The sequence below is a fragment of the Zalophus californianus genome, chromosome 12, assembly GCF_009762305.2.
Source record: "Zalophus californianus isolate mZalCal1 chromosome 12, mZalCal1.pri.v2, whole genome shotgun sequence".
Taxonomy (NCBI): domain Eukaryota; kingdom Metazoa; phylum Chordata; class Mammalia; order Carnivora; family Otariidae; genus Zalophus; species Zalophus californianus.
The window spans coordinates 81146620-81172755 of record NC_045606.1 but is presented as its reverse complement, the minus strand read 5'-3'; the positions used below and the strand labels follow the sequence as shown (position 1 = coordinate 81172755).

The 26136-nt window shown below is 37.9% G+C and overlaps 1 long non-coding RNA gene across 1 annotated transcript; it reads left to right on the top strand.

Annotated features, from left to right (window-relative positions):
* The first annotated feature begins 403 nt into the window (after positions 1 to 403).
* LOC113910990 lies at positions 404 to 14313 on the top strand. Its single transcript, XR_003516343.1, has 4 exons — positions 404 to 506; positions 999 to 1168; positions 13578 to 13675; positions 14201 to 14313. It is a non-coding gene; the product is annotated as an uncharacterized LOC113910990 (long non-coding RNA).
* Positions 14314 to 26136: the final 11823 nt, after the last annotated feature.

The following is a 26136-nucleotide window of genomic DNA, read 5'->3' as shown; positions in this document are numbered from 1 at the left end:
TGTTGGAGAAATAAACAACTAAGATTCAATTATAGAAACACAGAGCTTATGGTTCCACGTGGAATTGGAAGAATACACTAAACAATATATATATTTCTGTGGCGAGCTGAAAATTGAACCACCGCTTGCCAAAGATATCCACATCCTAATCCCTGGACACAGATATGTCAAAAAGGAAAAGATCTTGGTAGATGTGATTAAGTTAAGAATGTTGAGATGGTATTGTATTATTCAGGTGGGCTCTAAATGCCCTAAGTCTTAAATCTTCCTAAGAGTGAGGCAGAGGGAGAACACACACACACACACACACACACACACACACACACAGAAGTGAAGAAGGTATTATGACAACTGAGGCAGAAGGTATTGTGACAACTGAGGCAGAGATGTGGGCATAAGCCAAGGTATGCTGAGAGCCACCAGAAGCTGAGAGAGGCACGGTGAACTTTGCTGACGCATTCATGAAAGCACTCTGAAATGAATCAACAGGATTTGCCCAGACACATGTAAGATATCATGTGTTATATCAGTAATGAAGAATAAAATCATTAATTTATGTTTTATAAATTATTTCCCACTTTCTATCTTAGGAAATTTACTTTCATTGTACCGAGAATATGCTTCTATATTATGACATTATGCTGATAATAAGAAAAAATTAAAAAAAAAAAAACTCTTGTAAAGACAAATGCTTTCTTAGTTAAGCAGATAAGCCTTAGGCTAATAGGATGCTTAACACAGATGAATAATGCCTTGTGATCATTTGTGCAACATGGCACTTTAAAGTCACTTATTAAATGTTCATAGCCCCTTAATATATACTTTATGTCTGTAGGTTTACCCTCACTTCATGAATGAAAAAAAATTGAAAATCTCCCTCTCCCTCTGCCTGCCGCTCTGCCTACTTGTGCTCTGTCAAATAAATAAATAAATAATCTTTAGAAATAAATAAATAAATAAATAAAAAGAAAAACATAGTAGTTCCCCTTTATCTGCAGTTTCTGTTACCCGAGGTCAACCGTGGTCCAGAAGGAAACGATCCTTCTCACATATTGTCAGCAGCAGCCTACTGCTACATCACGGCATCTGTGGCCCTCAGCTCCCTTCTCTCGTCACGTAGGCACGTTACCAACCTACATCACCACAGAAGGAGAGTGAGTGCAGTACGGTAAGATATTCAGGTATTTAGACAGAGAGACCACATGTAACTTTCAGTACAGCATATTGTAATTGTTCTATTTTGTTGTCAGTTGTTAATCTCTTACTGTGCCTAATTCATAAGTTACACTTTTTCATAGGTATGTATAGGAAAAAACATAGTATACATAGGGCTCGGTTCTGTCTGCAGTTTCAGGCATCCACTGGGGGTGTCCCTGCAGATAAGGGGGGAACTACTCTATTTTAATACAACATCACATCTATATACTTAAATAAATATGATTAATTATTCTGGCATCCCTCTGAGTGTCTAAGGATTTTTGAAAAGTGTATTGTCCACTGTCCTCTAGTATTCTCACCCATTTCCTAATTTCCAAGTACACACAAATCACTGAGTCTAAGCTTCTTACAGATACATGTGTCGGAAGGATAATGTGTTGAGGGAGCAGACAAAAGTCCAGGAAATACGGATTTCTTTCTTATGGAAAAGAATAGAAACTATAAAACTAATTTTTGTTTTGTTTGTTACATAGTTTTGAGAGTCATATTACACAGTTTGGCTACTGAATGGAATTCACCTAGAGTTGGCATCTTTATATGATACTCAGGAATGTGTATCAGCTCAGGACAGACCCTCTCATGGTTAAAATTCAGCCTTCTGTTAGAGTTTTAGAAGAGCTGAAGCTTGTTTGTAGCATTACCATTCCTCACAGTCTGTGGGGCTTTTTCCTTCATGGTGACCGATGATTATCTGCTCCTTCTCTTATTCCTTATCCCACAAATACTCTCTCCATTCAGGATCTTTGAATTATGCATATTTATTTATGCAGAAACTATAATTTGGTGAGTTTACTCTAATTTACTGGTAACAGTCATTATGTAACCTTCTGCTATAGATCATTGACTTTAACACGCTAACAAAGACTTCAATTAAAATAATGTAGCTCTAAGAGAGAAATCTCAGGTTTTAGTGAAGGGATTTGGAGATGGGTAAGAGATTAATGAATTTCCCTACATCCTGGGAATAAGGAACTCCTACTGGACGTGTGTACCTAAAGCCAATATCAGTCCTACAACCTGGGGCACATAAGACTGTTTTGTGATAATACAGTAAAGAAATTATTTTACTCCAAGGATATTTGTTTTATCTCATGAAAAGATATGGATCATTAAACCATGTCAAGGATTTTAAGTCTCTCAACTTCATATTATATCATTTCTTTCTTTTTTTAAATTTTATTTATTTGTCAGAGAGAGAGAGAGAGAGCACAAGCGGGGGGAGCGGCAGGCAGAGGGAGAAGCAGAGTCCCTGTTGAGCAGGGAGCCCAGTGCAGGACTCGATCCCAGGACCCTGGGATCATGACCTGAGCCGAAGGCAGACGCTTAACTGACTGAGCCATCCAGGCACCCCAAGGACCACTATGTTTTTAATCTAGTGTATTTTGAAACAAGCAAACATATGGTCTGCCTTGACTATATATTGTTGCTTTAGCAGACTCTGCCTTTAAATGTATTTGATATCTTTAGTCCTATGCACTCCCAGTTTATGTCAAAGAATACATAGCTATAAAAGGGATTTTATATTTATATTTATGGATAAATTTATAGAATCCTATTTAGATATAAAGATAGATGACAGTATTCATAAGTTGATATTCAAAATGAGCACATACTTTCTATGTGGTCCTATAGGTTCTATTACATTGCCAATTATCTGCAAACCAGTGAAGCAGTTTGGATGTTTCTAATTATTATTCCTTGGGAATCTGTACTTTAAACTGTTCAGAGAAATGATTGCCTGACTGAAAGTCAGAAGACTTCAAGCATAAAACTGCTGAAGTGACCAAGAGTCAATGGAATATTCTAAATGGGTTTGTGTGCTGGTCCAACCATAAAGAGGACTGCGGAGGGCACTCAGCTCTTAGTAGCGGAGGGGGGCAAATGTGGAGCAAGGACAGGATTGAACTCCCCGGGGGCACTGAGTGCAGGGTAAAGGTTATGCTCTGGATCAAAATGTTTATGAAGTCAATGAGGAACCTTACTAACCCTAGTGGGAAGGAACCTAAGGATGGAAAATTAGAGACGAGAGTGAAGAATTTAGGTTAAAGAGACCATTGGTGATTTTGGCAGACTGAAAGCACTTGGGTTGGAGAGAAAAACCAGAGATAGTAGACACAGAACTGTGATGTTTTTTTCTTCCATGCTTACTGAGATATAACTGACATAAGATACAACAGTGTGTAAGGGTAAGGTGTGCAACATATGATTTGATACACTTGCATATTGCAATATGATTAACACTGTAGGGTTATTTATATATTGTGATACAATAATCTCTATCACATAATTATCAAGTCTTTGCGGGGGATGAGAACACTTAAGATCTATTCTCAGCAATTTTCAAGTGTACAATACAGTACTGTGAACTCTGATCACAATGCTGGGCATTGGATCCCCAAAACGTACTTATCTTCTTACTGGAAGTTTGTACCTTTTTCCTAACATCTCCCTAATTCTCCCCCTGCCCCCCAAATTCTGGTAGCCACCTTTCTACCTTTCTACTCTGTTTCTATGAGTTTGGCTATTTTAGATTCCACATATAGTTTATTCTTATCTAGAAGGCACAGTCCTCTAATAGACTATATCAGAACTTCTCAGTGCAGGAGGAAAAGGAATAAAAGACTCCATGTGCATTGATAAATAATATTGAATAAAATTTCATGTGAGAACAAGCTGAGTACAGTTGATATGGAGAATATATTTGACAAGCTCAGAAATTCAGGCACTAAATGAGATGAGTAATAGAATGAGATGAGTAATAAAGAAAATGTATACATGAAATAATTATGTTGAGCAGAGCAACATTGATGATATTGGCCTCTTAGCTTCTTCTGAGCAAACATTGCCGATATGTTTTTCAGTGAGTGTGAAATGCACTAGAAGGATCTATATAAATTCCCTCATGTTGCAGTGGATTTATTGTTATTAATGGTCCAAACAGGAATAGAGTTCATTTTAACTCCCATTTGCTACTGAGTGAGACAGCCAATCTATTTTAAACTATGTTATGATTGAGTGGTCACAGCTGGGAGAACGGATTAGGCATTACTTCAACGTGGAAAATAAAAAACTCATTACCTTAATTTTCTGTTAACAGGCCTTTTGAGCCCTTTTAACCAGCACTAGGTTGTGATGGTGGTGACCAAAGGTAATGGTGGACTGGGTGAGAATTCTGACCTTTCTCAAGCGTCTAACACAGTTTTTCTGCCATAGAACTCGAGCCAAAGCTTTTTGGAGCTTGGAAGGGCAGAGATCATTTTTAACATCCAAGACTTGAAATGGAAGCATCTCCTTGGCCTTCCTGAAGACTCTAACTTTTCTTCCAGTGACCTTTGCTACTTGAGTCTTTTGACTGTTTTAGTCATTTGCCGTGTATTCTTTTGTGAGGATCGTGCTGTGGCTCATTCAGCCTTTGAGCCCAAGTCATTTATTTTGATGCCTCATCATGTCATAACAAAAACTACAGCAAATACTTTTTTTTTTTTACTTTTTAAACCCCAAGTTTATTCTGCATTTTACATGCAAATGATGTAAACATATTCGAGACTGAAAAGCCCAATTCTGTCTTTTTCTTTCTTCTCTCTCTTCTGCCTCATAGGAAATGGAGAAATAGTTCATGGAACAAGACTGAAGCTTAAAATATGTGCTCTTTTTGATTAAACATTCTTCCTGGTTTGACTGGAATGTATGCAACTGATCTTCAAAATAATTGAGTAAACTGAGAGATTAAGATGTGTTCTTAGTGTCATCTACACATTCTATATCTGGTCCTACACTGTAAATGTGGTTTATAGGACTCCCTGGGAGTGGTTCAAAGAGAGTAATTTTTCTTAAAAGATCACTCAGGTAAAGGAGATCAAGAAAGCTTAAGTAAAATCTTAAAGGATTTTCTTTAGAATATGGACATTAGTGTTTACCTAAGGGAAATCAGAAAGATATATCCCAATATAAGCAAATTCACTGTCCTGCTGTTTGGGTTAAGCTGAAGGTCAGCTGCATAAGCTTTGTGTATACAAAATATGTATTTCTTTTATGCAAGGCCAAATTGCATTTATGATCCTTGACCTAGATCATCAGCAGAAGAGAAAGGCTTTACTGCAAATTAAAAAAATAAAAATAGCACTTTGTTTAGCCCTTGGCTTATCAACTGTAAAACTGTTGGGTTGGTGGAGTTGAGCAGAGCATGAGCACGTGCCCAGATGTTGATATAAAAAAATGTAGACTCCAAAGTCTAAAAATGGCCCTTAGGTCTTATTAACTTCAATGACCCTAGGTAGGAGTGGTAGCTTCAGTGTTTGAAGACTATCAAAGAGACGATCAATACTGTCCCCTTGTTCTGGAGCCTTCACAGGTTTTTAGAATGGTCTTGTCAGACTCATCACATTCAGGTTCTTCAGTGCTGGTCCTCAAGGATCTCCATTAACTGTTCCCACTTGTTACCTGTGCACTTTCTCTCTCTCTCTCTCTAGACTGTCAGGCAGGCGGCAATAATGTCATTCCCTGGTACTCTGCTCATTTCTGCCTCTGTGATCTTTAATAATATCCTCCATGTCTTGAATGAATTTTCCGTTTTCTGTTCCACTAAAGAAGTCATAGTGATACTTTACTCACCTAAAAATTGGAGTTAGCGCAGCCAGCAAAACTAACAAAATGGGCCATAAATAAAGCAGAGTCCTGGCAGAGCTTACATTCATTTAAGGTTGAGCTCATGACACCATGGAATTCTTCTGAACCAAAAACTGCTTTTTTTCTGTATGTAACTTATATTATTGTGTTTGAAATGTTTCCTTAGTACTTCATTGACATATATTCAAAGGTTATTTAACAAAATGAGTTTTAAAACTCATTCAACTTTAAAAAATGGTATCATTACCAGTGATAGCATCTATTAAAATTTCATCTCCATGACTGAAAGGAGATCATTAAACTTCCACAATGAACTATGATTTTCAAATATACCTGCATTTTTTTTTCAAACTGTACTCTTAAAGTCCCTCAGCAAAGAAAATAAGAGCAACACTTGGTTTTTCACATTATTATCATTGTGGTCTTAATGTCTTTATATTATTAAATGTATGCAATTTTAGAGTATAAGAAACCATAGAAAATAAAAATCACCTGTATTATAATACACAAGAAAAAATTGTTAAAATTGTGGTGTGTACCTCTCAGAAAAATACACAGAAATTAAGTTAAATATATGTTTCTATGGAATTATTTATATTTTATGAAATTTTATAATATGATGTCAATATGTACAGTTTCTCCAGCTTAATAATTGACAACTGCCCTTACATAATGATACACACACATTTGTAATTTAAATGACTTCCTAGTATTTCATTGTATGACTATATCACAATTAATTTAATGTATCCCCCATTTGGGGCCATTTAGTTTGGTTCTATTTTAAATAAGTTGCAAGGGGCATGTTTATAGCTTTATTCTTGTGATACTTATTTCTGTATGATATATTTCTACATGTGGAGTTGCTTGATAAATAAGTTTATGTTTTAGTAGTTTTTTGCTATATTTTTGAGAAAATATTTCCCAGAAAATGCTCTAATATACACTCCCAATAGAAGTTATCAGCATTCATTTCTCACACATTAATACTCCTCTGCCTATTAGGATGGTTTATGATCAGATCATATATATTGTCACTGCAGCATATAATCGACACAAAAATTGAGATATTTTAAAGTCCTTTTTGGTACTCAATCTCTGAGTCAGTGTGTATTTCATACATCTACCACATCTCAATTCAGGCATCAAATTTTAATTGGGAATAAGTTGATTGATGTTTAGATTCAATTTGATTTACAATTAAAATATATTCACATACCCAAATTGTTCAAAACATATTGAGAAGTTTCCCAATAACTGAACTGAGAATCAATTTAAAATTTTTAATTTAGATGAAATCAAATTAAAGCGCAGTCACACTAGCCATATTTCAAGTGCTCAAGAGCAACATTCGGCCAGTGACTACAGTGCTACACGGCACAGGCCTAAGGTCCTTAGCACAATCAACGCGGCCCCACATGGTCCAGCCTCCCATAAATCCTGTGACCTCGTGTCTGTCATTCTCGTCCTCCAGCTTTCCCACTCTTTATGGAACACAGCAGGCATCTCAGGACCTTCCTAGTAGCTCTTCTTTCTGCCAAAATGCTCTTTCCTCAAATATCTTAATGGGTTGCTATTACTACTTTACATCTTTGCTGATACTTCCCCTTATCAGTGAAAGCTTCCACGACCATTGCCACTCCCTTCCCACTTCTCTATGATCCTTATCTGGGTTATTTTTCTCCTAATACTAATTTTCTCTGTTTATTGCTGGTCTCCCCACAGTGCAATATAAGCACTGTGAATGCAGGGCATATGCTCACTGCGTCCTCAGTACCTGGCACATAGCAGATGTTCAAATAAGTCCTCATTATTAACAGGTCTTGGGTGCAGGGCTCTGTGCATGTGCCTCAATGCACCACTACTACTTTCTTCTCCCTGTCTTCCTTTTCTTTTTCCTTTACTTTTCATTATGAGCATCCATCTTAAGAGGCACTTTCCCCTACCATATCTCTTACCATGTACCCTATTAGCTCTCCTACAAAACCTTAAGTTTTATTGACAGGTCAGTGGGTGAGAAATACCTTCACCTCAAATATGGGTTATACCAGCCTCAGACATTCACATAAATATGCTTAGGAGTTAAAAGCTCTTGGTGATGGGTTGTTCAGAGCAAGGCTTACAAAACAGTATGGCCCACAGGTTAAGTTCCATCATATAAATGAGGACATGTGATTCAAGACAATTAATTATCCCTCATTTCTTCTGTTAGACACAAATCAGTTATTCCCAAAATAGAGCTTATCTATGATTCTGGAATAGATAGTAATTACAACCTCATTCATATATGTATTTTAGCACTGTTTGCCTAATGAATACTTGGCTCTGAAGAGATCATATAAACTTAGAAAATTATATCAACAGTATTAAAATAAGGATCAAATCATCAATGGCTCTATCAGTCATTTGTCAATCAAAAACTTAGATCATATTTATAAATATTTAGTATAAACACTGGTAATTTAATATAATGCAAATTTTTAATTATAATAAAAATTATATTTTTATAGCTATACAAAAGAGCTATCATCATTTTCCAAGAGCTCTTTTCTGTTTTACTGTATCTAATACAATCCTCTTTCTAATGTGTTTCCATGGATAATGCAGAAATTCATAGTTTTATTTTTTAATTTTTATTATTATATTTTTTAAGATTTTATTTATTTATTTGACAGAGAGAGAGAGAGAGAGAGAGCACAAAGTGGGGGGGTGGCAGGCAGAGGGAGAAGGAGAAGCAGGCTCCCTGCTGAACAGAGAGCCCCATGTGGAGCTCGATCCCAGGACCCTGGGATCATGACCTGAGCTGAAGGCAGATGCTTAACTGACTGAGCCACCCAGGTGCCCCAATAAACTAGTTTTAATGAATGAAACACAGTTAAAAAATATTTGTCATCCTAAGAGAAGTTTATATATCAGTACCTTTTGTGATATTGCATAATTACTGTCCTAGGAGATAATCTTCTCATTTGTCCATTTTCTTAATAGAATCTGCAGTGAGTGCACCAAGTTCTCACTAGGCTAATGTCTTCCTATGGCTACCACTGTCTTTGTTATTTCAGGATGAGTTTCTCTAATGCTTTCTAATTAAATCTCTATTTGAAGACTCTCAAGGGAGTCAGGTCGTAAAGCTGCTCATTTGTAGTGAAATGGAGCATACGGAATGTGTAATGTCGGTCTTGGTGTCCCTGGAAGCTCAATATCTGCTACGGGTTTGAATTCAAGATCCAGCTAAATTCCATTTTAACATAGCTCACGAGTAACCAGATTAAACAGAAAATTAAAATTGCATAGGGATTGGTACCTTGCATTACATTTCTTAGCATTGCCCGGTTGGTTTCCAACGTGTCCTTCCTACATGTCTCTGCCTGCTGAGCTTCTACTATAGTAACCCTTCAAGACCCAGGCAATTTCCATTTTTTTTCTGGGAAACTTTCTCTAATTTTCACAGGCAGTTAAGCTTCTTCCTCTGAGATATCACTGCCCTTTGCTCATAGCTCTATGTCCAGCATTTTAGGCACTTGTTATAACCTACTTGCCAGTTTCCACCAGCTACAATTCTCTCCTCCACCCCCTAGGAATCCTTCGACAGTGGATTCACTCCCTTCTTTGTCACCCAATCAGTCGCCAAGTCCTGGCATTCTGTCTTTGATACATGCGGTAAATAGAATAATGTCCCCCTACAGATGCCCACGTCCTAACCCTACTATTTGACTGTATATACCCTGTGTAACCCTTTGTGCTTCTTGTTCTTCGTGTGTAAACTGGGGGTTATAGAAGCAGTAACTACTTACAAGGATTGTTGGGAGGACGGAATGAAAGACATATGTATATCAGTGCCTGGTAGGAAGTTAAGTTCTCAAAAATGCAATGACTAAGTAGTTCTTCACCTGCATTTCCTCATTTGAGACTTACCAAACTCTATGAGGTAAGTATTAACATTATGCCCAATTGCAAATAAGGCCACTGAGGTTGAGAGAAGATAAGTAACTGTGTGAAATGAGGGTCAGAGCTTAGAATCACAGCAATCTGGCCCCCGGATGTGTTGCTGTACATTATTTATTTGAATGACATGTTACTCTTAATCAAATGAGAAATGATTTTTTTTAATTTGAGGTTAATTTTCCATATCAGACTGCTAAATCTTTATATATCTAACAAACTGAGATCTCTTAAATAACTGACGGGATTTGGAGGAAGGGGAAGGAGAGATGTAAAGTTCCCAGCATAATAATGACTGAGGTGTTCACATTTTTTTTTATTATGTTATGTTAATCACCTTACATTACATCATTAGTTCTTGATGTAGTGTTCCATGATTCATTGTTTGTGCATAACACCCAGTGCTCCACGCAGAACGTGCCCTCTTTAATACCCATCACCGGGCTAACCCATCCCCCACCCCCTCCCCCCTAGAACCCTCAGTTTGTTTCTCAGAGTCCATCATCTCTCATGGTTTGTCTTCCCCTCCGATTTCCCCCCCTTCATTTTTCCCTTCCTGCTATCGTCTTCTTCTTCTTCTTTTTTTTTTAAGGAGCGTTAGATTGAGAGCAAAAACATTCTCTCAAATGTGGACTCAAAGTGACATATGATAAGGGTGAGTCTGATATTCACCCTTGAGCCTTTCTTGGATTTATAGCATGAAACAATCACTCACATTAAGAAGGCAGTGGTTTATATGGTAAGTACCAAGAACCAAGTAATGTATTTATTTTAGTTATTTATTTATTTTAGATTTTATTTATTTATTTGACAGAGAGAGACACAGCGAGAGTGGGAACACAAGCAGGGGGAGTGGGAGAGGGAGAAGCAGGCCTCCTGCTGAGCAGAGAGCCCGATGCAGGGCTCCATCCCAGGACCCCAGGATCATGACCCCAGCTGAAGGCAGATGCCTAACAACTGAGCCACCCAGGCGCCCTTCAGAAAAATAAATAAAATCTTAAAAAAATAAATAAAATCTTAAAAAAATCTTTGAAAAAAAGAGTAGCTGGACTTTAAAGCAAGAAACTGAAATTAAATAAAATTATTCCAAGAAAAAAAAAAAGATGAGTTGTCTAAGTACCTTGGGTCTATTATTTCTCAGAATTTGAATTTGTTCTTAACGAGCACAATTTACTCTACTTATGAACTTTCATTTGGACACATTTACGCAAAATGTTCCATACTTATAATTAATGAAGGTGAATGTGAGACTCAGGAGGTCTCTGCCTCTTACTGATCTCTTCCTTCTCTCCCATCTCCCGAGGGAATAACTATTCTGACTTATGGTGTTTATACTTTTATTACAAAGGTTGAAAAAATATTTTTTTAAGATTCTAAAATGTAATATATAGGGCCCTACTATCGTCTGAATTGTGTCCCACTGTCCCCCACCCTCCCAGTTCATATGTTGAAACTCTAATCCCCAATGAGATGGCATTTAGAGGTGGGGCCTTTAGGAGGTAAGTAAGCTTAGATGAGTTCAAGAGGGTGGGGCCCTCACCATGGGGTTAGTGCCCTTATAAAAAAAGACCCCAGAGAGCTCACTTCTGCTCTTTCTTTCTCCACCACATGAAGACACGGTGAAAAGACGCCGTCTGCAAGTCAGGAAGAGGGTTCTCACCAAGAACAGAACCTGCCTGCACCTCCATCTTGGGGGGGGTCCAGCCTCCAGAACTGTGTGAAATAACTGTCTGTTGTTGAAGCCACTCAGTCTGTGGTGTTTTGTTATGACAGCCCTAATAGACTGAGACAGGCACCAGACTGCATTCTTCGGCAAGTTGCCTGAAAGACTGCTTGTCTGAGAGATTAACCCATGATTATATTCTCTACTCTTGTTCATTCATTTTTCACTCTGATACAATACTCCATTAGATTTATTCATCTGTTTATTCATCTGTTTTCTCATTTACATAGTTCCTATTATTTTCATATAAAACTCAGTGCTATTTTGAACAATCTTGTGCATCTTTTTGTGGACAAATGACAATTTCATCAGTGCATAGTTGGTGGTGGAATTTCTAGTTGTAGTGTGCATGTGTGTTCAACTCTACTAGGTCTTTGCCAAATTGTACCACAAAGTTAAAAGTTTTTCACATCTATGTCAACACTTAGCACTGTCAAGTTTTAAAAATTGCCAATCTATTAATGTGAGACAATATTTTTTTACTTTGATTTGCATTTAATTTTCACTAACATAGCTGCTAAATATTTCATGTGTTTTTTAGTTAAATCATTTAGGTTTTCACATCTTTGAATTTCCCATTGGCTTCTTTGTCTAACTTTCTATTCAATTATTTGTCATTGTCTTGATGATTGATATCTTGGGAGGGGACTGCATTCTTTACTTTAAAAATATCTCCAATCAATTTTAACTCATTAAATCTCCACAAGAAGAATTTTTGCTACTCTATCAGTGGTATTTAGCCTCCTACATAAAAATCTGTGTCTCCAAGACAGTTTTATTTCTTTTTAAAAAGCTTAAAATGTTTCTCACATATTAGGGGAAAACTTATTTACCAGGAAGAGAAAAATTGTTATTTTACAATACAAGTGAAAAACACCAAAGAGAATTTGGCATCATAATTTTGATAAACTCCAGAATTTCAGTACTCAAAGATTTTAGAAAACATACTGACTCCAGTCACTCCTGAAGTGATATATAACAACACTGAGACTACTTTGATTTCTCCTATGTTCACACATAGACACTACTATAGCTCATTAAACATGAACCTTCCCTTTCATATATAGATTAATATGATATATGAAACTATTTTTTTGAAACAAGGTTACTAGTACCAATGTAGAGTGGAACATAAATGTTACTAATGAAAGAACCAACAATTCCTTTTTTTACTTCGGATGGCGTCAAATGTTTGACAATATTTTAAAGACTCTTATGGGCGCCTGGATGGCTCAGTTGGTTAAGCGACTGCCTTCGGCTCAGGTCATGATCCTGGAGTCCCGGGATCGAGTCCCACATTGGGCTCCCTGCTCAGCAGGGGGTCAGACCGCTTCTCCCTCTGACCCTCTTCCCTCTCATGCTCTCTGTCTCTCATTCTCTCTCTCTCAAATAAATGAAAAAAAAATTTTTTTAAATTAAAAAAAAAGACTTATGCATAGGCTAACACATAGCCTATTTTTCTTTCATGAGAGTCTGGAAGGAGTAACACTAATAAAATTAGGGGATCCTCCCTCCCCACTTTTTGTTTCTCCCTTGTGGCTGGTTGTAATGCAGGTTTCCCTTCAGGCTCTGTGGAATTGCTGACATAAAAATACAAGGAGGCTCTAGCAGCAGGAGCAGGTCAATGAGGCAATCCCCGCTCTCCTTGCCTTGTATGGGTGGCCACAGTCTAGTGCTCATTCTCCACTGACTTCTCCTCCACAAGGGCCCTGGAGTGTTTCTAAGCCACATTTATTATTCATCAATACGAGGGTTCACAGTCCCTGACTGGAATGAAATCAATCTACATGTATCTTTCTTTTACAATTTGCAAAGAGGTTTGATTTTATCCTTTAAAAAAATGTAGGTTTTGTAATGATAATAATTTACATGATTCAAAATTCAAAAGGTACAAAAGAGAGCACAAGAGAAATTCTCCCTCTCACTTCTATGTCATCCCTCTTCTTCAGGCAACCTGTATTAATGGTTTTTCATGTAATTAGCACTATTCTTAATGTTTTGTCATATATATAATCTTTTCATTTTTAAAGCAAAATTAGCATTATATTCACATGGATATGTTTTGTGGTAGGCAGGATAATGACCCGCAAAGATGTCCATCCCTAATCCTTGGAACCTGTGCCTTGGTGAACTTACATGGAAAAAGGGACGTTACAGATGTGATTACAGGTATGTACCTTGAGGTGGGGAGATTGTTTGGATTATCCAGATGGGTCCAGTCTGATCACTTGAACACTTAAAAGCAGAGAACCTTTCCCAGTTGTGGTCAGAGAGAGGAGTGCCCACAGAGGAAGATCCAGAGTGAGGTGATCTTGCTGCCTTTCAAGATGAAGGAAGGGACCCATGAGCCAAGGAATGTAGGTGACCTCTAGAAGTTGGCAAAAGGAAGGAAACACATTCTCTCTGGGGCCTCCAGGAAGGAATACAACCCTGACAATACTCCGAGTTACCCGGGCAAGACCCATGCCCACCATCTGACTTACAGAACTGTAAGATAATAAATTTGTTTTGTTTTAAACCTCTAGGTTTAAATTTGTTTTGTTTTAAACCTCTAGGTTTGTATTCATTTGTTACAGCAGCAGCAATAGAAAGCTACCATAACACATTTACCTTTTTTTCTCGTTTTTAAAAACTAAAGTCATTCCATATCAGTACATAGAGAGCTTACTCAGCTTTAAATTTTTTTTTTCACAGCTGCATAATAATCCATCATATCACTGAACCATCATTACACGAATGGAAGGCTAGTGAAGTCTTTTATCCTGCTATTTCAAATAGGACTGCAGTGGCATATCCTCGTATAAGTGCCTGTTCTTACACATATCAGTTAATAAAGAAAGCAAATCTTAAGAAATGGAATTAACCAATGGTAATGTGCATTTTCCACTTTGATTATTATTTCCAAATTAGAGTTCCTAGAGGTTGTTTCTAGCTATCTATTTGTTTATTTATTTATTTATTTTAAAGATTTTATTTATTTGAGAGATAGAGAGTACATGTGTGTATGGGGGGAGGGCAGAGGGAGAAGCAGACTCCCCTCTGAGCAGGCAGCCCATCAGGGGACTGAATCTTAGGACCGGGGGATCATGACCTCGGCTGAAGTCAGATGGCCAACTGACTGAGCCACACAGGCACCCGAGGTTGTTTCAATTTATAGTCTATATCTGGAAGTCCTGTTTCAACATACCTTTGCTAATTCAGTATGTTATTTGAATATCTTGATCTACTTGATAGCAGATAAATAGAAACATAGTTTAAATTCACATGTCTTAGGGCACCTGGGTGGCATTTTTGGTTGAGCATCTGACTCTTGGTTTCAGCTCAGGTCATGATCTCAGAGTGGTGAGACAGAGCCCTGAGTTTGGCTCCATGGAGAGTCTCCTTGGAATTCTCTCTTTCTCCCTCTGCCCCTTGCCCCAGCTGGGTGCGCTTGCATGCTCTCTCTCTTTCTCAAATAAATAAACCTTTAAAAAAATTCACATATCTCTTAGAGTGAGGTAAGGTGAGAATCTTTTCATATGTTTAAAAGTTATTTGTATTTCCCATTCTGTGAATCTTTCTCCTTCTTTCTTTTTACCTTTTTCTGCTGGGTTGATGGACATTTTCTTATTGATATGGCAATGCTTTATATCTTCTAAAGAAACAAATTCTTTTTCTTTTGGTTTTGTTCTTGGAAGCTTGATCAATGCAGATTTTTTTTAAATGTATGTCATTAAATTTATCAATGTTATTTTTGGGGATTTGGAGTTTTATTTCATACTTATAAAGAATTTTCACCACTATAATTTTTTTTACATTTCCATGGATTATTTACTATTTTTATAAATTCAAAATTGGTATCATTGATCTATTTTCTTATGCTGCAAATTATGAAAAAACTTTACTTTTACTTTCTTCCAGAAGGCTACCTAGTTGTTCTAACACCATTTATTGAATTCTACACATCTGCTTTTAATATGCTTCTTAAAAAACAATTTCTTTTAAATCAAAGTTTTCAGATGTAAAAATGGACATATTGCATAGGCCTAAACGATTTTAGCCTCAATTTTTATTACTTGCATTAATACTTATTAAGTTCTTATAAAGGACTAATATATTTTCTGCATTTTTATGAATGGATAGATAATTTAACATATCTTGGAAAGAGATGCAGTAGACGCCAAGTGGGTTGACTGTTGAGCTCACAGCAGTTTATCAAGGGCCCATATCTGTCCCATAGATCTTTCTTTGGGAAACCATTCCTATTCTCCCTGTTCTAGTCCTGGTATGATTGTACTGACAATCATGATATTTTATCACTCTAGACACAGAGTTGAAAATATAATTTATTTTGGCCTGGTCATTGGAAGTAAGTCATTGTCCTGGTAAGCTATTCCTGAGCTCACTCCCAGATGGTCTGAGCTATCACAGCAATGAAAGCCAGGTATGTAAATTCCAGGGCCCAAGTTTCTTTTCCCTGTCACTCTTTTCCTGTATATTATTAGAACAAGGGGGGAGGAGGGAGTAGTTTTCCTCCTGTTCCTTCAGTTCTGTTCCTTCCCTTCCCTTTCCTTAATTGGACTTGATGATTCATCCGAAAAAGCTTGATCAACCATCATAAGGAGACTTTAGCTCTTAGAGCACAAAACCTTAATCATCCAGTTTTAAGAGGTAGAAAGATTTTCCTCCCATCCTGGATGGGAGTAGGCATTATTTTATTACTTCCTGATATATTTCTCATGTCCAGGCAGAATAGCTTTTTCCTAAAGTAACAAAAAATAAAATAGGAGATGAATTATCAGCAATTCAAAAACTGACCACACCCATTTGTTGAAGACTTTTTTTCTCTTCCTGAAAACTAGGCCAATTTATCAACTTTGCATCCAAGAGACCTAAGACAAGTACAGAGAAGATACTTAGTAAGTATTTGTTTAATAAATGAATAAATGCATAAACAGCCCCTAATTGGAACTGTTTCCTCTGGGAGAAGCTAGCAGAGATGACTCACTGCTTTTTGCTTAAGTAATTTTTCATACCATTCTTTGCTATTAGCAGTACCCCTGAGAGATTTCAGCTCCATGGCTCTCCCCATTTACGGTTGATGTTTCACTGCCTTTTTAATGTTGTGTCCTCCCTCCACTGCTCAGGGCATCAGTGACCATCCTGGACCATGCTGTCCAAGCCATCCTGGGCTACTTTAATTAGAAGCCATGAATGCAAGAAGAAACATAAGTTTAGCATTTTCTGATTTCCCAATTTTATTCAAGAAAATGACTTTTCTAATCTCTTTTGGGACTCTCCTTTTGCCCAGACCTGTTGATCTTCTTCCTGGATAGAGTATATAAACCGGGTCCCAATCCTTTGGCCCTGCCCACTCCTCAGTGGTAAAGGTAATAGTTCCTGAATTTATACCTATTAGGCACAGAACAGTGATAAGTAGAACTCTAGCCAGAGGTCCTGTCACATATCCTACATATGTGTGCATGGCTTGGAGTACTGCCTTCAGCATTATTTGTGAAAGGGGACATTGGAGGGATGAGACTTGGATTCCTCCCTTAGAGTGGAGGACTTTAGTTGCCCACACAGCTTGTTCGAAATCCTGGTACTAACTCTGGCTAGAGCCTGAGCTATGCATTTTGGAAAGCCTCTCATACAATTCTGATGGACACGCCTGGTTAAATCTTACTCTTCAATGCTGTTCACCACAAATCAAACAGCTGACTTCAAGTGTTAGCTTTGCCACCAAATTTTCTATCCACAGACAAGTTCCTTACCCATTATGATCCTCATTAATAAGCCAGAGAAAATATTGGCCCTTTCCCAAACATTTATGAAGATTAAGTGATAGAATGCATCTACAGTGCATAGCACATGGGCATTCAATGAATAAAAATATTATTATTATACAACTAAGTAATGCGACTCTCTTCCCAGGGAGAGGATGAAAAATGCATCTATTCATTATGGTAGTGAACAGGAATAAACACCTTTTAGAGAAAGGTAGATCTGACTCTACTTTAAAAATATTTTATTCTGGAAAACCTCATTTGGTCAAAAGATGGTCTTAGAATGAAATCCAATAAAATACAGGCTAAGTCCATGGAAAGAACTATCACAGAAGCCAATGAAATTCAATTTAATTCTTTACCTAAGCTTATAAATAAGTGCTGAAGTTGCCTTTCTCCATTTAAAGTGCTTTCAGCTAAGACAAACACCTCAAATCCTCTTATTTTCCTTTAGTCTCCTTTAAATGAACACCTTAGTTATTTCTGACATCTCTAATCCAACCTGGAGTCCTCCATACATTCTGTAGCTGCTATTTATTTTCTCCAGAGTCTAATAGCTCCTATCTTTCTAAAAGATGAATTCAGAAGCCTCTCCCAGATTTCTTTCTCTTGCTTCAGGTCAGAGAATTTACTTCAAAACCCATGATGTTTCCAAGCAGTAGACCCAAGCCCCTTCATTCATAAAAGGGATATAAGGCTAGAAGAAAAACCTGCCTCACTATTTTCTAAGTGATAAAGCAACAATTATGGAATCCATACTTGGTGATTAATTGGAAAATTTTGGGCTCCAACACGGAGGGTTGCATCTCACATTGTGACAGAGGAAGCATTATAGGAGCAATAACTTCAGGGGGATTCAGACTTAGAAATCTTGATATCATAAGTCAAGGAAGCCTATGTTCTCCATCTCATTGCTGCAGCTCAGAGCAGCAAGTTGGTCGGGAATGGCGTTCACACACCAGAGCTGCAGCTTAGGAGACAGTCTTCCTTTAACAGATGCCTGCACCAAATCTTTGTTTTCTTTTTGAAGAATCATGACTTTAAAAAACAAGTGTATACTGGGTATTTACTCCAAAGATACAAATGTAGTGATCAGAAGGGGCACAGGCACCCCAATGTTTATAGCAACAATGTCCACAATAGCCAAACTGTGGAAAGCGCCAAGATCTTCATCAACAGATGAATGGATAAAAAAGATGTGGTATATATACACAATGGAATATTATGCAGCCATCAAAAAACCCCCGAAATCTTGCCATTTGCAGCAACGTGGATGGAACTAGAGGGTATTATGCTAAGTGAAATAAGTCAATCAGAGAAAGACAAGTATCATACGATCTCACTGACATGAGGAATTTGAGAAACAAGACAGAGGATCATAGGGGAAGGGAGGGAAAAATGAAACAAGACAAAACCAGAAAGGGAGAGAAACCATAAGAGACTCTTAATCTCAGGAAACAAACTGAGGATTGCTGGAGTGGAGGGGAGTGGGAGGGATGGGGTGGCCGGGTGATGGACACTGGGGAGGGTATGTACTATGGTAAGTGCTGTGAATTGTGTAAGACTGATGAATCACAGACCTGTAGCTCTGAAAGAAATAATACATTATATGTTAAAACAACAACAAAAAAAGAAGATAGTAGGAAGGGAAAAACAAAGGCGGGGAGGTCAGAGAGGGAGACGAACCATGAGAAACTATGGACTCTAAGAAACAAACAGGGTTTTAGAGGGGAGGGAGGTGGGGGCGATGGGTTAGCCTGGTGATGGGTATTAAAGAGGGCATGTATTGAATGGAGCACTGGGTGTTATACACAAACAATGAATCATGGAACACTACATCAAACACTAATGATGTAATGTATGGTGACTAACATAATAAAATAAAATTAAAAAAACAAGTGTACTAGGACATCAATTAATTGGTAATAAATGAGAAACAGAGATAGTGTCAAATATACAGTTGGTGAAGATTATAATTTAAATATGCTCTTTGAGCAATGGTAGATAGGAGAGCGATACTTCTATGTATAAACAGAAAGTTCTAACTCAATGTGGCCACATTGTTATAGATTACATGGTATATATAACAATATGGTGCACAGTTGAGGGAGAAAAATAATAAGGATATATATTTCCCTTAGTCACTCTTGCTTAAAGATTTCAATAACTCTGTAATAATGAGAAATTCAACATATGCTATAATAGTTCTAATTTTATTTTGTGTATGTGGGTGTATAGTAATTCTTCATCACATTCCATAGTATAGATAGTCCCAATTAAATTTTCTTGTTGCTTTAAAAAGTTTCATCCCAAAATAACTTCCTTGAGTATTAGTTTGTATTTTAAAAATTGCATTACTATATATTTTAATTTAAAAATAACTCAAATTGTTTCCTTAAACACACAAATTATACGTTGTCTTTAACAGCACCATTTTTTAACCTTTTGATTTTTGTGTTTCTCCTTTAGAAAAAAAAACAAATCAAAGTAATACATCACTTGAATATTGCTTAAAATGTTAAATTTATTCAGTCTTTTAATAATTATTTGAGTTCCTACTGTGAGTCAGCAATTTTTCTAGGCACTGACAAATTCAATAATAAACAAAACTAAACCATAAAAAAATCCCTATTCTGATGAAGCCTATATTCTAGTTGTGGCTCAAATGCTGCAGTTATAAGATCTATGAGAAAAATAAAATGAAAGAGGAAGAGGAGGGCTGTAGAGCATGGGGGGGGGTGGATAGAGTAACAGGTACAATCCAGTAATTTAATTACATCTTTATTTGAAAGATCAAGCCACAAGTATACTTGGTCTTGAGCTCAGTTTGCTTTCAGATTTCCCTCTTAATAAACCAATCCTGTGTATTGTGTTGTAATTTGATTTCCTATATCCTTTCTAAAAAAAGTGCCTGTAATATATGATGATGACTTAGTAACTGGCTTCTAATGAAATTAACTTTTGCTTGCTTCTGGATCATATCTATCTTCTCATCTTTTCATTAAGATACCTAAACCAAAGGAGAAAATGCTTCTTAAGGTTAATGGATTTCTTCAATCTCTTTAATTCACAGTGTAACTGTCTAGTATGTAACCAGACATTAGGCCAAGCTCTGATGAGTAAGGCCATAAAAAACCTCCTGCATAGCTCGGAATACATACTGGGTTACAATGATGAGAACCACAATAGGGAGAAGCTAGACGTCCCACTAAAGTAGGAAGGCAGGAGTGACTTATTAACAGAGGTAACCAGGGAAGCAGATAATGCTTTTGAGAAGAGGGGAAATCTAAATTCTCTGGAATGATGTATAGTCATCCAGGCTGGTGTCAGAGGAGGACATTTTAATACATGCTTTGTACAAAGGCATGAAGCAGTTAAGTTGGCAGAGGCATCAGGAAAATTCCAATAGCTCTACTGGCATTTGAAACAAAGAGTTCCTGAAATCATGAGTTTGTAGGGAGGGGAGCTAAGTGGTAAAGAGCAAATATCTTGAAAACTTCAAAATTTCCAGGCCTCGACTCTAGTAGCATCGGACCTACCTATATCCACTGTCTTGTCCACCCCTTGAAGGGGTGCTAACTTCCAGCACCTCTATTTCTTTGTTGGAGGGTTCTTCTGTCCCTGACACCTGCTTTGCCATGAGTACAGCAGGTAAAAATGGCTGGGGCATTACTGCTTCCTGGGTTTTGGAATATATTTCTCAATCTGCCCCATCCCCTTTTATCCAATCACATTGCCCTTCAGCTGGACCACTGAGATCCTCTTGACCACTTCGTCTAGTCTTGGCCCACCAAAACACTGTAAATTAGCTTTGGGTTAAAGCACTCTTAGTAGTTTGTGTTAAAGCACTCCTACTCCCTTGCCTGTAGAGTGGGACAACCCCCGAGGAGCATGTTCTACACTGGCTCCTAGAGTTCCTGCAGCTAGGTTAGGATACAAGTTCCTCCCAGCCAAATCCTCAGGATGAAATGTCAGCACTAATGATGGTAAGTGGGCATGCTGAGGCATCACAGTTATTAAGATGCTCACCCATGCTGAACTGTGTTGGGTATAGGTTGAAGCAGATGCACTGCTTATACAATATCTCTAGCATTTGAGAAATATTGGGGTAATGGCAATTGTACGATGTGTGAAGTCACATGGTTGTTGTTAGGTGTCACTGAAACAATGAAAGAGAACATATGACTTGCTAAGGTCAGTCAACTCCCAACTCAAGGCATAGTGGGAAAGCCAGAGGGTCTTTGGGCACCATTTAAAGAGATTCTTATCTTTGTAACCAGAAAGCAGAATAGGTTGAAACCTACATTTCAGAAGAGATTAGTGGATTTTCAAACAAGTCTGAATTCAGAGCCCTTGCTAGTCTTCTCTGCTCAACTTAAGACCCTGATACCTGGGATGAGAACACTGGATGTGTGTGGTTCAGAAAAGGCTGCAGTCTCATGTTTAAATACCAAGAAACATTTTATGTTCCCTGGTAGAAGCAGTTCCATCCCCGGAACTCTAGTCTGGCAAGATACAATAGAGAGAAACATCCAAAAAAGGTGCCATAGTCTCACATTTTCTAATGCTTCAGCTTAAAAAAAAAAAAAAAAAAAAAAAAAAAGTTTCATGGCTTTTGAATATATTTCCCACATCTTAGGTATAAAAGCTCCAGAGATTGTTGGGAAAGAACATTTCTAAGAATGATTTTTGAAATGTGTTATAGCCCCCATAGGTAACCCCCCATCACTACCACGAAAGAGGGAAGTATGCTGTGTGTGGAGAGTTCCAGCTCCTCACCTCAAGACTGTTGAGAGGTGCTTCACTGGGCCTCTTGGTGAATTTGATAGGTATCTCCTGAAGGTGGAGGAAGTACACTGAGAGACTATTGTCTTATTTCCATTATATGCAGAGATGAGAGATAAACTAGCTGACTGTAAACAACAGGACAAAGGAGAAATTGCTGAGTTAGGAATGAGTCGTCATGGGCGCCTGGGTGGCTCAGTCGTTAAGCATCTGCCTTCGGCTCGGGTCATGATCCCGGGGTCCTGGGATCGAGTCCTGCATCGGGCTTCCTGCTCAGCAGGAAGCCTGCTTCTCCCTCTCCGACTCCCCCTGCTTGTGTTCCCTCTCTCGCTGTGTCTCTCTCTAATACATAAATAAAATCTTAAAAAAAAAAAAAGGAATGAGTCGTCATTGCACTCCTGGGATTTGTCTGAGCGAAGGGTTTGAGTGTTTCCTGTGGGCACAAAAGAGAGAGCCAGTGTGAGGCTGCCTTGAGACAGGCTGTTCTGTTTGAGGGCCTTGTGAGACTTTTGTATTTGGATGAAAGGAGGCAGCTGGAATTCAGTGTATGAATTAAGTATATGAATTCATCAAAGCAATCAAAATGAACGGCACTATTCATTAAGAGTCTGCAAATAAAATATTGTGTTGTGCTGACCATGATGAGTGATGAGAGAAGATGTCGGTGAGGTTAGAGGGACCACAAAGAACTCGTCCTAAGAGGGTTGGGTAGATTAACAATGACACAACTCCTCCTGGTTACCCCCCTACTTTATTTTCTCTTTACAGACAAACACATCTTGAAAGAGTTGCCTGTAGCTGCTACTCCTACTTATTTATCTATTAATCTCTCCTCAACCCACTCCGATCAGACTTTTCTCTGCACTGCTCCACTAAGGGTGACTAATGAAGGCCGTTAATGTATGTGCTAACAAGACCACCAATATTATGGGTGTTGCCAAATCCAATGGTTACTTTTCCGTCCTCCCTCGTTTGAACTTAAATTGGCCTTCAACACAGCTGACTACTTCTTTCTTCTCTTGGCTTTGGCGATCCCCAGTCTTCTTACTTCTCCTACCTCACTGCTGGCTCTTTCTCAGTCTTCTTTATGGGACCTCCTTCCTCTACTTGAAATATGAATGCAGGAATGTACCCAGGATTTGATCTTATCTACTTCTCCACTTATATTTACTCTTTATCCTTAGATCATATTGTCTAGTCCCTTGGGTTTAGAGTGCCATTTATGTGCTGATGATTCTGAACTGTATCTATGATACAGTTACCGAACAACTTGATAGAGCCAGTTGGATGGCTAACAGGCATCTCAAATTTATCACACCCAAAACAGAATTTTGATTTGTTTGTACTCTGTGTGCCACCCACAGGTTTTTCTCCCTGAGTCTTCGCTGTCTCAATTAACATCCTGCCAACAGCCACTCGGTTCCTCAAGTCAAGTCCAGGAGTAATTTTGATTGATTCTTTCCTGTTTTATGTCATCCAATAGATCCCGCATTAAATCTTGAGGCTTTTATACTTGAATTGTAACCTAAATTCCTTTACTAGTCACCATCCCAAGTATTATTCTCCTTGTGCAAAAAACCTACAATATCTTGCATAGATGACTTCCATAGCCTTATACATATTTTGACCGCTACCACAAATAATTCTCCACAAGGCATGTCCCCATCACTCACTGCACACCACACACATTGGCCATGAAGTTTTATTTCTCTGTGTAGCCACTGCATTTTCTTGGTTATTATTGATATTTTTTCTTTTGTGTATTTATTCTCTCCACCCAGAGTAACCTATAAAAAAGCAGTGATGTTGTGTCCCCAGTGTCTAAAACAATGTCTGAGGCACAGTAAATCCCCAATAAATATACGTCAAGTAAATGAAAGAATGGATGAATAGTAGAAATAAAAGGCAATTTGTATAGGATTAATGGTTAGTCAGAAATATTTGAAATATTAATGTTTTAAGCCTTTGCACTTGAAATGGAGAAAAATAGTAATAAAATGGAAATTTAAGAAAGAGACAAGCTAAGGAAAGCTTTGTTGGTTTTTAAGAATGGGGAAAAAAAACTCTAAATGCATGTAAAGTTTATAAGGGAAGGGACCAAGGAAGCAAGACAGTAAAGATAAGAAAAGGATAAAGGATGACGCATATTCCTAAATAATCAGGAACTATTAGATCAGAGCTGCTCATTTTTATTGAAGGATTAGTCTCAGAAAAGGGAAAATGTGGAAGATCCTGTCTTCTTTCCAATTTCCTTCCTTCCATTTCCCTCTCTCAACCTTTCTTTCCTTCCTCCCTTTTTCTTTTTTTCATTCCTCCTTCCACAGTTGCTGTTTTAGTACTTCTATAGTGCCAGGTGCTATGAAATAGATAGGAGATTTAATTTGAATAAAACCAAAAAGCAAGATCTGACAATAGACAAGAGGGAAGAGAAATTGCCTTTGTGCCAAGGAAATTAGCAGCAGTATCCCTAATGGGTTTATTGTAGCTACTCTATTAGTCACAAATAAACAAAACGGACTCTGGTTGATTTAAATAGAAAATGAGTATGTTGGAATTGCAGGGGATATCTCACAAAACCTACTAGAAGGCCAGATACAGGTTATGGCAAGAGCCAGACAAGACAGAGCCAAGACAACCCAGACATCACCAATGGCCATCAACTGCCACTTCTGCAACTGACATCACCTCTGGTTATCCTTTTGTTGCTGGACTGCAGTACTCTGAGCTCCTGTCACCACACGACCGGGCTCTGAACTCTACTCAGGGGCCATAAAAAATCTTTCACTGACCCTTCCTTTTGCTTTGGTCCCTCAGGAATCACACAGGGTCATCTGACTGGTCATGCTCAGGGGGGGAAAGGAATACCTAACCTTTTCTCACTTTTATATGGGGCAGTGGCTCTGCCCTTTATCCTTCTTTGGATTTCCACACACATGATTATGGATCCTGGTCATCCTGAAAGTCGAATATTGACTAGAAGCTGTTCCAGAAGAGAGAATTCATACGGTGTGAAGGCAGAAATGACTCTGGCTCTGCAGACTCTTGTTCATAGCTTTACCTGAATCACTCTGTGACTTCATATAAATCATCAATACTCTCCAGGCCATTGTTCAGCTCTCTGTAAAATGTGGTTGCTGTCTACCAGTGCTAAGATTTCTAGATAGCTAAAGAAATACATCAGTAAAACAAACCATACTCAGGTTTACCGCATTTTATCACTTATGACCCTCCTTGGCAAGCCCTTAGGGGGTAAGTAACATAGACAGGAATATCTTTACTGGGTATTATAAAGGTAGAAGAATACAAATGAGAAATGGTAAAGGTCAGGCACATATACACTGGTCAGATGAACTGAAGTGGGACTCGGAAAGACAAGGTGCCAACACTGGTTATGTTTATGCTTCTGAAATGGGAGGAAAAAAATGCCAGGGGAACCAGATTTCCTTCTTAAATAGTTCAATAGAAACAGGGAAAATAGCACAATATAAAAGGCAGGATATGTCAAGTCAACACAAAACTCAGCTGGAGGTAACAGGCTAAACACAATTCAGATTTCCATGCCACAGAGATGTCTGAGCCTGAAAATTCAGTTCAGACGGGCACGGACTACAAATGATTCAAGACTCATCTTTGTGACATGATCAGCAAAGGCCATAGAGGAAAGCATCAGGAACACAGAAAGTTCAAATTGCCCAGGATGTTTTTAATAAGTGTTAGGAAAGTAGAAGACAACGCACTAGAATTATTTCTAGGTTTTTAGTGGTTTAATAAATACACTGGAGAAGTAAATTAATTTAAGTCTGAAAGGCAAAAGAAGACTAACATTGTATTTGTTCATAATACCCAAGAATGTGATCACTCATTCTGGCTGACAGACAAGGTGGTAAACTCAAACTGCAACTTTGAATTTATCCGAGATCTTATTGATATTTTCCAACACAACAGATGCTGATATCTAGGGGGAGAATCTCTTCCTCCTTACTATTTGGAATAAGGTATTCAGTTTAAGAATTGATGAAGAGTAAAAGAGAAAGCCAGTTAATGATGTACCAGGAAATGATCTTTTAGAAAATCACCTAC